The sequence below is a fragment of the Sipha flava genome, unplaced genomic scaffold (genome assembly GCF_003268045.1).
Source record: "Sipha flava isolate LNK unplaced genomic scaffold, YSA_version1 236_pilon_pilon, whole genome shotgun sequence".
In the NCBI taxonomy this organism is placed as follows: Eukaryota; Metazoa; Arthropoda; class Insecta; order Hemiptera; family Aphididae; genus Sipha; species Sipha flava.
Window position 1 is genome coordinate 1,319,633 of NW_020272878.1, and position 18,428 is coordinate 1,338,060.

The 18,428-nt window shown below is 30.2% G+C and overlaps 1 protein-coding gene across 1 annotated transcript in view; it reads left to right on the forward strand.

Annotated features, from left to right (window-relative positions):
* The window catches only part of LOC112683787 (contactin-4-like), a 577,774-nt gene that overhangs the window by 140,213 nt on the left and 419,133 nt on the right, over positions 1–18,428 (forward strand). Inside the window, exon 2 of the mRNA XM_025554941.1 lies at positions 16,868–16,941. The gene's annotated coding sequence lies outside the window, so the exon portion shown is untranslated. The remainder of the gene's footprint in view (positions 1–16,867; positions 16,942–18,428) is intronic.

Below are 18,428 nucleotides of genomic sequence, written 5' to 3' on the forward strand. Positions count from 1 at the left end.
GAAAATGATATTAAAATTGACACAGATACTGTAATTAATACATTTTCAAATAATAGTAGCTTATTACAAAAGGCTTTATTATATTAATTTAAGTTTGATGTTTACTCCAAGTGTGCATAATTATTAAGACTTACAATAATCAATAAAAACTAATAGCTACCGAGAACCTGTATTTTATTTTATTAACATTCAATACTTTATTATTAAATCTTGAACAAGTTTAGATAATTCTAGTTAGGGTGGTGTGGGGGCGAAGCCCCCGCGGGTCTGTTTTTGAAAATGATTTAGTGGGTGGGTGTTATTTTTCCATTCAATATGCTACCCCTATTCATTTTTTGAGTGTGCGCCACTGGTGGCTATTAGTGACACAACCAGGATTTATTTTTACATGAGGAGGCTAAAAATTCAACTTCGAAAGTGTTTGGTGGGCAGAATGAGGTAAGGTTAAGAAAGGTTTTTGAGTCAAATCGTTAAGGTGTTTTAAACTATTATTTTTATGTAACGCATATTAGAAAACAGTTTAGACTAATATTAAAGATTTATTTTGGAGAAGGGAGGATGCGACTCCCCCTATTTTCACCACTGTTCACTACCAGTATTCGGGGAAGGGGGGGGGAGGTTGAAATCTATATTTTGAGAAATCGTCGTATACACTTTTGTATTTACATGTAGTGTACTGAACACCCGTGCCTCTACGGTTCGCGTGCAGATATGTTTCCAACGAGTTGACAACGAAAATAGATTATGCTACGGGTGTGTACTTGTTACCCCGTATCAGCAGTGGGGTTAATTTTTTTCGGGTGGAATAATCCACCGCGTTCGACGATTGACCCGATTTATATTAGAATACGCGTACGAAACTACATATACCTACAGAACATTGTCCTGCATAAAACCAAGTCACTATTGTATTAACAGATCACACACACATGCACACATGCATGGGAGACAAGCACTATTGCATTTGACCACACATTGCAATCAAAAAAATGTCCGTCCTATGTATACGCTATTTTATCATATTGTTACCAATACATAGCGCATACACAAAATACATATAGGTACACTCAAGTAAAAAAAATTTAACGTTTTTTTAGATTTTCAATTTCATGTTAAGCATAATCACAAACACCTACAATTATGATTTTACGTTATTTTTAATTATCTTTTATGCGTGAACATTAGGTTTTTTAAGTAAAAACCAAGAAAATACGCAACCGTTTTATAAGATGGACTCGTGATATTTCTGCATCTGTCGTGTAATCTTTTATTAACGCAACTCGACCGAAATTAATGTCTGGACGAACGGATTGTAGACAAAATATGAAACCCATTAGAAAAGCTAAAACGCAAAACGATTAGAGACAAATCTTGAACACATTAGTTTTATACATATATTTTCTGCATTTTATCTGGGTTGAAAAGTAAGTGCTCACAAGTATACTTATACGTTGTTAATAACTCAAGCGACAAAAGTTGTTTATTTTTTTAGACGTTTTAAATACGTCGACGGGAAAATGAAGATGTGATTGTTAATCCAAAAGGTAACGATGACAAACACCGCACGATGTACCAGAACGTTTTCCACCGAGCATGGTTTCGAGATAATCAACTTGTCATGTACATATTGGTTTATCTGCTGCACGTCAACTAATTAACTTCATATATTTTCAGATTAAATTTCAATAAAACGGTTTTCGAATAAATGAAGCTCGTTAATTCATGTGAATGTACTACACGTTTCGATCGGAAATACGATAATAGACAAGCACTATATTCACTTATATTTACCAGAAAATATGGAGGAAAAGGGGAAAACCAAACGGAACTTGTTCAATCTACATGCTATTATAACCGACGCAAGAAAAATATTCGTTGGCAACATGGCTTTTATTGTTATAATTTTTTTTTGCGATGTTCCAAGCTCCGGTCACATTTAAATATTTCATACGGTTTTGAACGAATGTGATATATGAAATCGACGTTATCCGTCAGTACATGTGAAACGTTGTAAGCATCCGTGTGCATCCGATCCAGAGCGAATATGTGCTTTCGTGTAACTTAGCACATGGATTATTTTTATTTCACCACTGTCGACACTATAATACGTATATATATATATATATATATATGTGTGTGTTGGTTGGATATGTAAATGACCACACTTGCAATCGGTGTACACACTACATTGACCTGATAATAGTGTTTCGGTCTTCCTCTGAATGCCCACATGCACTCATTCAGTTACATTTATTCAACTCGACAACGGATCTCTTTCGCGACCATTTTTCCACGAATCTTTGGCGATCATTCCTGTCGACACATTTCCTTGACCGTCGAATCCGGAAACAACTCTTAATCCTCGTACGGTCATCCATTTATTTACGTATCGTTTTCTAGGAGCCCTGAATTTCAATACGATTTTTCGAACTTTGATTCGTATTTTTATTCATTACATTTGCGATACTGTGTTACAACAAAAATATATATTGGTCGACAGTACATCCAGTTGGTGATCAGTTTTCACAATCTTAAAACTCATACATTCTCTGCTCGGTGTGATCACTATCCCCTGTAAAGCATCAATATCCAGTTGCGCGAGATGGTATAATAATATATATATATATATATTATGCATGCGTTTTTTAAATGTAGAAACACGATCGTATACTTTACTGTTTTATCATTGCGAGTGGCTGCGATTTGCATTCTTCCGACCATTTTTACGGGCCGTTGATAGATTATTCCAACTGTACATACGCATAGTAATTTCACTATTCGCTGTATAATGTACACAATGATACGTCTTTCACGTGTTTCTTTTTTTTTTTTACACATCACTCGTCAGGAACATACAATACGAGTGTGCTATGCGACTTTTGCATGATTTATTTTTGAATATTTTCAATTATATTTTTTGAAATTTAAATCTGCCTCTCGAAGAGTAAAGTCATTCTCTAATTTCACTGTAATTTATTCCAATACGGATTAATCCATCATTGGTCACGATTTCTGAATTTTTACGATTAGTTCGCTGTGTGATGCGACTGTTGTTATGATTTATATGATGTCAAGGTTAGCTATTTATAAAGTTTGAAATTTCCATCCAAGTACGCAAACATTAAACCATTGGTGTATTATGTTTTCCTTTGACTCATAACAATATCACCGAAACTTGAAAGTCAAATATTGTTCTTTTAATTTTCCTCTGATTTTTTAATGTGTTCATCAAATGAGCTCAACTTCATCGTGTCAAATGACGAAAATCGATTAACTTCTGTGGCTCTTGAAACTACCTATACTAGCATAAATGCGTCGAACACATGTTGATACTTCAACAATACTTCTCGAACGATTTTGCGTCAGAACTATTATTCCATTTCGATGTGCATGATTTTATCACCAAGTTTAAGTAACTTCAAGAAGTCGTTCGATCTCCTCACCTAATGGAATACACATGTATTTTATGTGATTTTTTTTTTGTTATATGTCATTATATTTTTACTATGACGTGGTGGCAAAAAAAAAAAAAAAGACTAAAATTATTAATTATTAAATACTATGGTAAAATTAATAAAATAAAATACCTTTTAGTGCATATGTATGATATTAACAAATATAACTAAAGCCAGTATAGTGATGGTTGGAAGAGCACTTTTGTCGCAACTATTTCTGCAATAACTCGGTAGAAATAAAGATCTAATTAAAAAAATTAATTTTTTTTTATTAAAACCATGTATGAAAAAATAATCAAATAAACATGAAAAAAGTTCATTGTATGTGTATATGTGTGCCACAACCAACTATTCATATTAATTGAAAAATAAAGCATTTTTTTAATATGTGATGTAGCGCAATATGTATATGATGAAAATTGTGAGTTGATTTAGTACGATATTAAAACATGTAGTAACAAACATTTTTAATGTCACGATACTAGTCAGGGTTAGAAAAATATTTGCTTGTAAATAAATATAAACGGGAGTATTTCTCATATGAGTGGTGATAGTTAGAAGCAGAAAGTGTCCACAGATTTAAATAATGCCTCGTAAACACCAAACTATAGGAAAAAATTAATTAAATATATTGAAAATATTGTTTTTGATTTTTCTAATGAAACTCATATTTTCAATTTAGAATATAATGTTTGATTATTAAATATGGTGAAATTTCAAGTCTTAAATGGTACAAATATTAAACTTAATCGAATCTAAAATTATATTTGCCTATAGTTTAAAATTTAGGAAATCGTTTATAAAATGTATGGAGTGTCGTTTAAATATTTCATTGTTCAACATCGAAGTAGTGTGCTGTGAACGAATTATCAACGGTTTAATACAATAGTGCGAAAGCTAAAGATTTTAAATCGCTCACAGGAGGTCCCTATCGCAGATGATAATATACGTGACAGTTATCGGAGTATAGATAAATACCCCCACCCTCTCATAATTAAGCTTGATAAGTTAGGCAAGTCATGTGCGTAAATATTAATATACATATATACAGTGTAATTTTATAAACCGTGCGTGAATATCATCGCAGCCGCCAGCTAAGCATCTAAACCGTGTGATCGAGACCACGTCGGATTATCGACGAACCTAGATTATCGCATCGATAATCATCGCTGGATTAAATTCACGAAAAAATATATCACTTTTTCAACAAATTGTCTTTTCGCTAAATGGAATGTCACCAGTATTTTTCCATCAAGCGAATCAAATTCTATATAAATTATATCTACCAATGACTTATCGTACAAAATGTATGTTAAATAATCTTTTTTTCCAATAAAAATTGTATTAGAAAAAAACAAAAAGGACTAATATGTATCCTGACGCAAGTTCGATTTACCGCACGCGTACATTTGAGTGAACGCATCGAACGTGTTCGAATACATTTTTAGATACATATGCACGTATATTTCGTAGGTCTCTTCAGATATTACGTCGGATGAGACGCAAATCTCATTCGAGGATTGGAAAAAAAAAATTACTCGCACTGATACGCGGGAATGTATTTTTCCCGGAAAAACGTGATGGTCCGATTTCCATTCGGTATTAGAGCTTCTCGATTGCGTTTTATAAATTATTAATTTATGTTGGTATGCGTACATAATATATTATGATTTGTATATAAATACGTTGCAGTGTGTGTTTGACATATTTGACAACTGCCAAAAACGAATTTATTATTACATTCACCTAGTTGCCAGTGATTTCAAACCAAATTTACATATTTATAGGCTTGTAGCATATAACAATACTGTACGTTTGATGTGTGTACGTACACGGATCAAAATATAATATATAATTATGATTTAACAGAAGAAAAAGGGGAACTTTTATATGGTGTTGTCACAATATCCCAACGAAATATGTATTGTTGTTCAAATGCTGAAAACCAAACGACTGTTTAAAATAATTTGTTCTATGATTGCGAGTGTTACATAATATTTTTTATTTGGTCTAGTCGGTATAATAGCTTGAACATTTTTCAAGAAAACTACACAATAATTGAGGTTTTTTCATGGAAATAATATTATGGAATTGTAGTATATTGTAGTAATATTAGTAATATTATTGAGCAATGGCTGTTATAATTCCAAATGCGAGTTAATTAATAATTACTCATTGTCTGATATACATAATTCTATATAAGCTTCCACTTAATATTTTACATTTATGAATATAATTGTCAATGATTTAAAAAACGAAAATTCCCAAACCGTACTGAAGTGCATGTATTGATTTTGCTTTTCTTGAAAACAAGTTACATTTTCTTTGTGCCTAAAATTAGTTTTTATAAAAAAGCATGAATTTTCTAGAAAATTTAAAACACTTCGTATAATTCTTTGAAGTAAACAAAGGTTCTAAAATTAGTTACTTATTTTTTGGAATTCAATAATGAAAACCTTTTGTACAATTTATTAGTAAATTAAACAGCATGTTTTATACAATAACATTATAATTTATAACAACTATGTAATAGTGATGTAAATTGTAACGATAGATTGTCTGTTCTTTGCCATAAAATTCACTCTTCTTAACTTTATTTATTTTCATCAAACTCACGACTTTGCAATTTGATATTATTGTTCGTATGTTTTGATATCCCCAAAAATGAATTTATGTTAACTTAAAAAAAAAAGCTTTTTGAAATCAGCTATTTAATAAAAATCATAAACTTTTTCTGGAACTCATTTGTATTAACTAAAAATCCCGTAAAATTAGATGTGTAGTAACGTGCACATAGTACATTCTATGCTTATTAATCCATATAGTTAACTTAAACATAAGAAGTTGATTGTTTTATTTTTATCTATCATGAAATATTTTCAATCAGTACATTTGTATCTTGCAATTTGATATCTAGTTAGCATAATGGGAAAGCATTAAATGGTATGTATACGGAAGACAAACGAAATTGCATAATATTAATTTAAATAAAAATTAAAATTATAAATACCAAATAATATATGTTAACACTTTTAATATCTAGACATTTTTATTTTATTTCAGATAAAAATATTTTTTTAGTTCCAAAAAATATTTTTTAAAATTTTTATGCAGACTTGTATACTAAATGTCTAGTTCTTAATTTTCTTTTCAATTGTTTGGCCGTAAAATTTGGGTATAAAGTTGATTTATGTCTGTATTGTAACCTTTAAAGTACATTACATGCCGTAGTAGAAATCTTCTTTTTAAAAAATATAACAATTTGATACACAAACAATTAAATTATAATAATTTTTTAATTAAATCGTTTTTAATGTATACCATAAATTAATTCATTTATTATTATGATTAATAATGTTTCGAAAACAATTATTCTGAGAAATAAATACTATATACATTGCTAAACGTGTGTACAAGACCGAACGGTTTAATTCAGTTTAGAGATTTTTTTTCTCCTCGTATTACATTTTTTATCAATAAAGTAATAACAATATTATTTATTAGCACGCGTTTCATTACAGTTTGTTAAAATGAGAAAATTACAATTGTGTGCATAAAAGCGGCGAAAATCTACTGCAGCATGAATTAATTCCGTCGATAAATTCAAAGGACATTAAAAACAACGAAAAATTATTAAATAATTATAAGTGGTTTAATAACAGTCGTTTGAAAATTATAGGTTTGAAGAAAAATTAAGAATTAACTAATGCGAAAACTGCTATACTATACTTACCACTAAGTTTTCTCGAGCGTCAATTAAGTCGGCTCTTAAGGTAAAACACTTAAACACACACATACACATACCATGTACAAATTTATATAAACATTATATATTGGTCTATATCATATACCTTAATAAGTAAAATGTAGACACATGCAATTCGTGCGCATACGCGTCCGTAACCGACATAGGACCTCATAGTCGAACTTTTGGAATTTAAATCGGATTATTCCATAGCTACTGGGGGTGATATGATCGTAGAAAGAGTCCCGTGCTGGGGGTACGCAGTGCAGGTTACTTTTGAAGTCATTCAGCTGAGCGAAATAAGCCGGCTCCGATAATGACCAACCAGAGTGATCTGCGGGAATGATACCCGAGATTCAAATGTAAATTTTCGGAGTTATTCCGATCAAGTCCGTGGGGATTACTTATTTGGTAATCCAGCGCATAGAAAAAAAAAAATTGGGGCTTGTTCATAAAAAACCACGAATATAGTGATATTTAAGCAGGAGCACGGTATCCGTCCGCCCGTAACCGCACGTAACCGTATATAACTGCGGAAACGAGACGTGGTGCTTTAGAGAATATCATTACATCAAAATCAGTAACCCGCTCGAAGATTTTTAATTGGCAGCGTTTCGAGCATTCTTCGAGGCCAATAATATATTTATTATTTTCAAGCATTAATATATGTAACACATGCAGGCTACGTCTTGATGGTATCGATATGAAACGCGAGCTAGTAAGCTTTTAAAATCGATTGGTTTAGTGACATTATCTGTACCTGGAAAGGGTAGCTGTAGAGAAACGTAAGTATTGGATAACATTTTTCAAGTTCGAAAATTCGCTGCTGATTCGAGGCCAAAATGTCGATCATTCGTCGTCACAGAATGACATGAAGGACCATGGCTGGAGCTCTTCGATGCAAACGGTAGGAAATTCGTCGCCAAGCAACGTACCGCGTTTGATTAAACAGATCACGGAGATGGGAACCGCTGATATAGTGTGTTTATGTGACGACACGGTGTAGAGATAGAAAAATAGGAGAAAAAAATAGGAAACAGTAAAAGGGATATGTGAATAACGAGTCGATGGAACGACGAACAACCATAAATCCTATGGCTGTCTCCTTTGCTGCAACGATCGTATTTTTTCATAGTTATACCATATGGTGGGCAGTGGTGTCCACTGTCCTAACTCATGCTCGTTGCACGTTATTTCCTATCGAATCACTGTGTCACCTCTACCGTGGGGAAGTAATTTTTTTCGCATACACGTGAAATGATTGACCTTTGCAGCATGATTGAAATCACCATACACATAAATTCTAATAGAAATACGTGCATTTATTCATGACCATTATGTATACGAGAACATAATATCAAAATCTGGGCCCTAGAGCGAACTTTTCAATAGACTTCAGGTTTACTGACAATGTGCCCTTTTCCTGAAATATTATTTTAAACAATTTTATTAAGTATACAATATACTTAGAGATGGATCGAATTGTTCGAATTTCGAACCGAACCGAACCGAGCTCTTGATGTTCGGTTCGGTTCGAAATTCGAACTCGGCATGAAACTATCAAGTCTATTACGAACCGAACTATCAAGCATCTTTTACTGTTCGAAAATCGAACTTGAAAATATTTTTCGAACCAGACTTACTGGTCACGATACTTTGAAAACCAAATATTTATACAGTTCTTCAAAAGTTATTTTTGAAAAATAAAAATTGATAATGATTATTAGAAATAATTAGACTATCTTTATCACAGAAAGTGATAATTTGTAAAGGGCACGTTATGCATTATTTATAAAAATGTTATTTTTCCAGTCGCATGTTACACATCCACTCCGCCGACCAAAACATTAATAAGTTGTTTATCGCCAATAGAGGCAGTGTATCTACATCCATAAATTAGTTATTTTTGTTTTTATCATATTTATTGTAGAGGTTTAAAATCTATTTTGGGTAAATCCATGGTAAATTCCGATACTGCTACTGTGCTATTAATAAAAACATGTTTACAACTTACGTCTTACATTATAAATTCTACTAATCATTCTATATTTGTGAATTATAGTTATTATTACAATTTTTTTTATATATTATTAAAATATACTGATTGTATTTTTATATTACACTCAATACTCAATACTCAATACTCATAGAATATCTTATAAGCCACAAGATAACACGAGAGAGCACAATACTGGTTTTGAAAAATAATAATAAGAAGAAGAAATTATTTAAAATACAATTACTTAGACTTAAAAGTTAAAATGTAGAATAGGTAATACGAAAACTTAAAATACAATAGTTATTAATAATTATGGTTGATTTAATTTGTTGGTAGGTAAAATGTACATAATAAAAAAGTATTGAGTTCCAGTTTGAGTTCGATTTTAAAAAATCAGGGTTCGACTCATCACTACAATATACACATTTTCCTCCTCTGAAGCCGGTATTACACTGTTCCAAAATTGGCTGATCGACAAACCAGTATCATATCGAATGAATAATTAAACCAAGAAAATATACTAGGGTAGCTTGACGGAGATAATAAGTACCTGCAAGCAATAAAGTATATTAGGTAATTTTTTCTTCAAATGAGCTTGTTCAAAGTATCAAGTCGTATTATTGTTTTTTTTGATTAAAGAATATTGTTGTAATACTGCTTTAAACATGTCTGTCACACGCGGTAAAGGCTTGAAATCTGTAGTAATCCCATTTGGTTGTGTCGTTTATAACTGGTATGCCAGCAGTCCAAATTCTACTGCATCCTCATCGGTGTAACACCATTGATTGTGTGAATATAATTGTTGAACAGGATAGATAACGGAGTATCTACTGTAGCCGGTAATACTTTTAAAAAGTTTCTCGTGTTCTCTACCACAGTATTTACGTAACTATACAAAAATATACGTATATTTATGCGTTCGTGCGTATATACGAGCGTGTGCGCGTGTATGTGTGTGTGTGTGTGTGTGTGTGTGTGTGTGTGTTTGTGCGCGCGTGCGTGTGTGCATGTGTCCTTGTGTTCTTATCCTGAGTGCGTGCGACGATGACGTTCGAAAATGTGCACAAGCGACAAGACTTTGTGCACTTGTATACAACACGAACGATGTTTACCTCGGGTTGTCGGGATCGCGGGCAATGGTGGTTTTGGAGACGTGCCACGGGGCAGCAAGCGTGAGGCGTGATTTCTGTAGCCAAAAGTCCGATTTCATAATCGGATGACTGACTCGGAAAGGGTTTCACACGACCGGATCGTTTGGAAATATTTTCCCGGATACGGCCTCCAAAGTTCCGTAACTCGATATGGGACCGCCCATCCGGCTCGATTCGGCTGATATTATGTTTCTGCGTGGCCCATGCCATTCCGCTGTCATCGTTAACGTATCTTGCAGGGCACGTTCTCTTTGCTCCGTTCACTTGTTACTCCACGGTTTCCGTTGTTCGTTTCTTTATTAATTTATGTTTTCGACGACGTGTTCTGCCGCCACAGCACGACGTGATTTCCTTCGAGCACTCCTCACACATCATACATAAGTCGACTTCGAACGTATAGATGGACAAAAACGAGATATAAAGTTTTTGCAATGAGTGAATTCGATTTGAAATTGAAAACTATAAAACACATACACAAGTATAATATCTGTATATATTTATGTTTATGTGTTTTAAACTACTTATAAATCGATATGATAATTTTGAAATTACTTGCTACCCAGAAAATTCGTTTCAAAAACTCTTTTTGCTTTGTGAGTATTGTTTAAAAGAAAAAACTGCTACTAAAACAGTGTTTCCAAATAGCATTAATTGTGATATGCTATTATTATATATTTGAAATAAATAATAAGTTATCGAATTTTACATATTACATTACGATCAACATCTGAAATTGAAAAATCGATATTTAAAAATACTCGTATTAAAAAATTTCTTAAATAGGTAGTTAATTTGCTAAAGTAAGGTAACAAAAAATGTTATTCTATTATAAATTTATATAATAATAAAATTAAATTGATTCATAAATGTTTAACTTTCTTGTTCGTGTTAAAATGAGTAAATTTAAAAAAAAAAAAGAATAGATAAATCATTTGGGAATAATATCTTTACAGTGTTTGTTGAGTTAAAAAAATTCTGTATAGTAGACATAATAATTTGTGGTAATTTACATAATAACATATGTAATGTTCAGTGATGGTAATTATTGTAGAAACTTAATACTAACCTCATAAAATATATGTTACATAAAAATATGATAATTAGTAAAAAAGCTATAAGTCATATCCGATAAAAAATATTAAGAGATAAATTGAATAGTCAACATTTTTTTTTCTCCCTATTTCTTGTAATCATTAAATACGGAATTTTGTAATATAATCGATTGTTATATTCTTTACATTAAACAAACATATTTTTCATAATGTTTTTTGTTGTGATTATTAATCTGTTAATCAGTTAATACTTTCAGAAATGTTGGTAGATACAATAATGGTTTGAAAAAAAAAATTTAATTTGTATTTATTTGTAATATTCTTAATTAAGATAGTATAATGAACTATATTATTTACTATAAAATGTTATCAAAAAATTATCAATAGTCCACAGAAAATGTAAAACAAATGAAAATGAGAATATCTAAAACCTTGTTAGGAAAATGTTTGCAATATATACGTCAACTTCTGAAAAAAAACCAAATATTTGTCGGACGCTTATATGCCATTTGTCCGAACCCTACATCAGTTTTTGAGAAAAATATTTTCGTAAACTCCGAGTCGCATCCTTTTGTATTTTTGTGTAACAGTTGTAAATTTGTATATAACGTTACCTAGAATAGGAAAAAAACAAATTCAATACTTGGGCTATGCATTTTCAAATAGGTCGAGTACTGTACTCACCTATAACTGGTACCTTCAAATAAAGTTTTTATTAAAAACATAACCGTACCAGACGTGCGGTCTTATCTGCATCGTTTTTTGAACTTATGCCGGGGAGGGGAACATCCGTCATCCGAAAATTTTTACATATTATACATGGTGTATTATTTATCCAATAAAAGTTACAAGGGTGCAATAGTGTGATATTAATTTGAAACAAATTATTTACCTACCTTTGAACCGTGTCCCAGAAAAAAATTCGAAATGTTCAATCTACCCTCCCCCCAAACTCATATTGAATATCAGTGTAGTTTACTGTTTTTTCCAAATAATATTTTCGCGTCTCGTGAAAGTTTATCAATTTAAATTTTAAATCGACACAAAAATATATTTATGGTTCGTATAGCCGCATATATTTTGGTGATGCTCCAAAAAGGTTTTTATTATTCCTTGGTAGCCAATAATTCTTCTAAGAGACGTTTTCAACGTGAGATTCACGAACTGTCGCCCACTCATGTATCGATTATTATTTATTGTATAATTTTAAAAATAGAAAAATAAACTAACTGTATTATTATTGCTTTTAAACTGGATTTTTTTTTTTTAATTTTCTTAAAATAAAGTACTCTTAGCGTAAACATTGGGACAAAAATCGACATAATCGTACGATAATAAATTAAAAATTAATAACGGCCTATGGACTCATCTGATTATCGAGTACTAATCACTTAATTTCAAAAATATACGATGGTAATTTTACGAACTATGTGTATAATAACCTTGAGATACATCTCGTTTTGATTAAATTCCGTATTATTAAACACCTAAAAATATTAAAAATTACCATTGACATTTCATTGTTTTACAATAATTTAATATATAATTAAAATGGCTCGTTTAAAAACAGAAGATAATTTGTAGGTTTTTCATCAGATTGTAATACAATTTTATTATGCATTCGAGATTAACTATCTCATACATATGAGAATTTGTTAAATTTTTTTTTTTAGGATAAAATATCCATCGTCGAGTTTCATTTTATTTTAATTCACATGAAAACTATTTCACAGTATAAAATGATTTATTGTAGTACATTTTGATTTGAATATTTATTTTTGAATTAACTTATGGTACATTGAAAAATATTATTAACCCACTAAAATATGACATTCATTACCTTCTCCTTGTTAAATTTTAATTCACTTAAGCCAAGAAAAACATAGCTTCCATGGTTGAAAGTCATTAAACTGACATTAACAGTGTAATAAATTCATATGTGCAGTGCATTAGAAATTATTTTTATTGTGTTGCCCCTCTGGTTAACGATAAAACTTCAAGAAAATAAGTTACTCGAATAACAATGTGCATTTAATATATATATAAACCAAAAAATACAATATACAACATAAATATGATTTATTGCATTTGAAACGACTTCAATAGATGTTCTTTGATTTTCTAATGAACGAATTGAAAGTGGGATTTGTAACGATTTTTTTTTTCCTAGAAAACAGTGTTTGAAAATCACTATACCTATAAATAACCGTTAATGGAACCTTTCCAGTATTCGCATTTTTCGCAATAGTCGGCTATGTATAGAGTGCGTGTTGACTTTATGACCCTAAGACACGTGTAACATATAGTATAAGGCTATTATTGATTCGAAACAAGTTACACGACAATTTACTAAGACAAGTTCATGGTAATTTTTACGGTCGAATGATTTGATATCATATATTAAGGATATTATGATATGTAACGCAAAATCGATATTGGACGAAAGACACGCCATGATAATAATAAATATATAGTAGGTACCTATAAATCGTAGACATTTTTTTTTTTATTAGAATTTCCACTCTTGAGTACATTTGGTGCTTTATTGAGATAGTTTTTGGAAAACGAGTTTTGTCCGGTAAAAACCATTACATTTAACTATAGGTATACTGAACATCGATCACATTTACATAGTAGAAAAATTATTATTTTTCTTCTGACCCCGTTACTGAAGAACGTTTTCGGAATCGTTTTGCGAAGACGATTCTCTAGTTTACATCGATTTCAAGTTGAAGAAAACACTATAAAATACTGATTAGTATAGTGAATGCTTATGTTTTGGGCTTCTGTTTTTATAACATCTGGAATTTCCCTATATATTTTTCAGGTGTTAGAGATCTGCATATAGTAGTTCCACGATAATTTAAAATAATATTATCTTGGAAGAAATTGACGATTCAATCGGAGCATTCAGTCTTTTTTAAGATTTTGTTTTTCATTTTTATTTTTTATTTTTTTATTTCATTAAAACACAAAGCACCGATAATGCTGACAATGAGTAATGAACAATGCTGCAAGAGTGTATAGTTGTCACTGAAATTATTACCGACAAACCTGCGTTATTCTACGATAATAAATTACTGTTACCTTCTCTTCCCTTTTTCTCTAGTCCTCGCTTCGCAACGTCACATTCTATATACGAATAGAAACGAATATAAGAGAAACCTCTTATCGCATTGAATGTTTTATTCAATTCCATTTCCCTTTTTAATTGCGTTTGTAATGTGAACTTATTTTTCGTCCTTGTGACAATTGTTTTTCAACGCGCAAAACTCTTTTCATGTATACATTAATTCAAATTCCGTGGTATATAATTTAATAATAATAATACGTATAATATTAATTGGTCTTATCTAAGTGTCCGCGCGTTAATTTATATGCACCATAGTGCATTAAGGACCGATTACGAGTTTTACATGCAACCATGGTAAAAGTAAAAATTTAAAACAAACCGTTACAACCATTTCGTTTGTAGAATATTTTTTTTTTCTATATTTAATCGACTATATCTAGAGTCACATCCATTCAATATACCCACAAATTGTAGAAAATCGTATTAATATAATCGGGTATTTATTAAGCAGAATAACCAAATACGTAAATTTAAAACAACAAATTATCGAAAGGTATTACATTTTTAGTAAAACCTAATCATGGAACAAACGATTTTCGGTCATATCAACAGCAACAGATGCTAGTTATCGTTTTGTAATGCGTTAGTCTTTGATACAACCTTTTGTAAATTATATTTTAAATACATATTACAATTTACATGGATCGATACGTGTGATCACCAATAACATTGAATTCATAAAGGTTTTACAATTAATGAAAAACACAAGAACTGTGTATACTGGTATTAATTCATAATATATTACAGGATATCCTGCTGTATATCCATGTAGGATAATAAAAATAATTTGATAAACGACTTTATTTTTATTTGTGCTGACTTCGTTTCGAAATCTAAATTCAAGAGAGTAACGTGGTCTAAAACAATTTTTATTTTACTGATGACTTATTGTATTTCATAAATGTTTACCGTATATAATTACATACTGTACAATATAGTCACTCGAACATTATTCATATATTCGCTTAATAAATATGTTATAGTGCTATATTACAAGAGCAAAAATTTACACGGGTACACGTGTTCTTATCTGAAATGGCATTGAAACAGCCCGTGTCATTAAAATACACGTACATAATACCGTGTACCCGACATCATCCTTTTACGAAGTCTGTTAAAAAAGTTGCCTAACTATTGTTCTTAAAAATAGATAAATTATAGTATCCTAAATTGTATTAGATTAAAATAAAATAGAGATAAGTCGCTATTGTATTTTCAAATTGACCAGAAATTCATATTACGGATAATTAAAACGTGAGTTTTTATTTATTTTTCTATTCTAACATTGATTTTTATCAAATGTAATCACAACAAATGCTATCTTCATTCTTCTATGTTGTTTGCCATGTCCATTAGCTCTCTGTAGGAAGTAGATCCAGTACCTATCCTTTATTTTTTGGCTGATGTAATTTTTTTTAAGATTTCCTCTAGGTTGTGTTCCTTTTATAATACTTTCAACCGTTAGACTATACAATTCGTTTCCATGTATTAGTTTTTATTCAGTGCATAATCAGTGGCATTTATCAATGATCACTTTTCTCTAATTTTCATTTACATAAATTAATTTAGTCTTTTTTCATTCCATTTTACACTCTGCATCTTTTTATGGCATCACACTTCTAAACCTTTTAGCATATATTTCCCTTTTTATTTTTTTCCATGTTTCTAACCTCTTATACCATACATCAAACGTATGATTTTAATGAAATTTTTTTAATGAATATGTTCAAGTTTTTTGAAGTTGATAATTTCTTCAAATTTTCTTAACCTATTTCGTTTTTGACTTCCTTTGTTGATTTTTCCTATTCTGTTGTGTGCTCTGGCATTTGAAATGTTTACCACAGGTATCGAATATTAAATGCACGTGTATCAGTAAAATATATTAATATAACACCGATCTTAATATATTTTTAGTATAAGTACTCGGGTTACGTGTACACGTGTATTCTAATAATCGAGTATGATCACGACCCCCGTACACGGTTATAAGTTTAAAACGTTTGGGTTTTATTGAATTTAACTAATAAAAGCATTGAATTCATGTCTGATTACTCAAAGAAAAAAAAAATCAAAGCAAATCCTGTCAACTTCAATTTTCCAATTAATTTGTTCACAGAAAATGCGTGTAGTTTTGACTCAGTGCTATATCATTGTGTTTGTACTTTTTTAGCTATGATTGCACGTGAATACATCAGATAATATTACCCAATTATAAGTTTATAAACACGGGTTATTATCATTAATATTATTATTATTGTTATTATTATTATTTGAGGTTACTTGTGGCTCATTCACTGGTATAATAAAATACATACGATTATATATGTTTCAGAATGAATAACTGAGTCAACAACGGCAAGAGCATAACAATTCAATTAATGTTATTCAACTTCAATAAATAAGAAGGTATTATTGTTTTTTTCATTTTTATAAATATAAATACAATTCATAAGATTGTAGCATAAAATATTTTATAATGTTTATATAAATATGAGGTAAGTGCGCGGGTAAAATTATACATTAAAAACTCAATTGCTGTATAGCTGTCAGTAAAATGAAAACATTAATCGGAATACTGCTCTTTTGAATTAAAGTTGTTGGAAAAATTATAAATTTTTTTTATAATGTTATTAGAATTATGTTTGTGTTTTATCTTGTACAACAATCTTGATTTAAAAGGATAAAATAACACTACTTTTGAAAATATGCTCCTTTAATTTAAAATAACGTGTCTCACGTAAATCACATTTTATGAATGCTCTAGCTAAACATCTGTACAAGTATGTGAATGCGTTATCAACACTAATACAGTGTTACACTTCTGATAACATTAATATATAACACATCACCACTAAAGTAAAACAAATGAATATAATATGAAAATTTAATATTTTATACTTCGAATGAAAACTTATAATAACATAATAATAAATAGTACAATAATCTGTATATAATATAGTACATAAATATACATAATGACATAACATGAACATGATAAATTAATATAGGATATTAAATTATATTATATAATTATAAAAGTGTTGGTAAATACCAATACAAAAATGAGAAAAATATAAAATTTACCAAAAAAAATTATTGATAATATTTAATTGGTTTCCTAATAGTTCTCTTAGATCTTTGTTGGCTATTAGTGGTATTTAAGGTTATTTCAGAAATTGGAATTTTTTAACTATTATTATTTGAATCAGTGTTAGTATTGAAATTTGTTCATGACTGGATTGTTTAATTTTTAACATTTGATCTACATGACGTTTCCAAATGTGATTTTCATCTGTGGTGACCTATTAGTTTCTAGTACCCAATATTTTTTGTTACTACAGCTGTTTTCCACTTGGAACTTGTAGATTTATAATCCCTTACTAACACTTTTTCATTTATATCAAAAGTAACATCTTTCCTTCCGCTATTTTTTATTTAAGTAATTTTTTTACCTAGGACTATGTCGTCAGTTTGTGTAGATCAAAAATATATCTTACTGACTTGTCTAATAGAACTTTCATAGCAGTTTTCTTTGTGTAGTACGAGGAGTGTTTCTGTATTGAAACAAAAATTTACTCAGTTCAACATCTAGATCAGATTTAACAGGACTTTTTATAATTTTTTTAATTACATTTTTTATTATTTTTAAAGCGCTTTCAACAGCACTATTACTTTGCGGATGGTATGGGGCTCCAAATAAATGCATGATACCATACATTTTTAAGAATGAATGGAAAATTTCATTAGAAAAACATTTAGCACCATCGGATGTAATTAATTTAGGTAGACCAAATCTAGAAAAAACTTCATTTAAATGCTTTATGACTGTGGTAGTGTTAAGAGAATTTACTTTGAAACTTTCAATCCACTTAGATGTGGCATTAACTAAAACA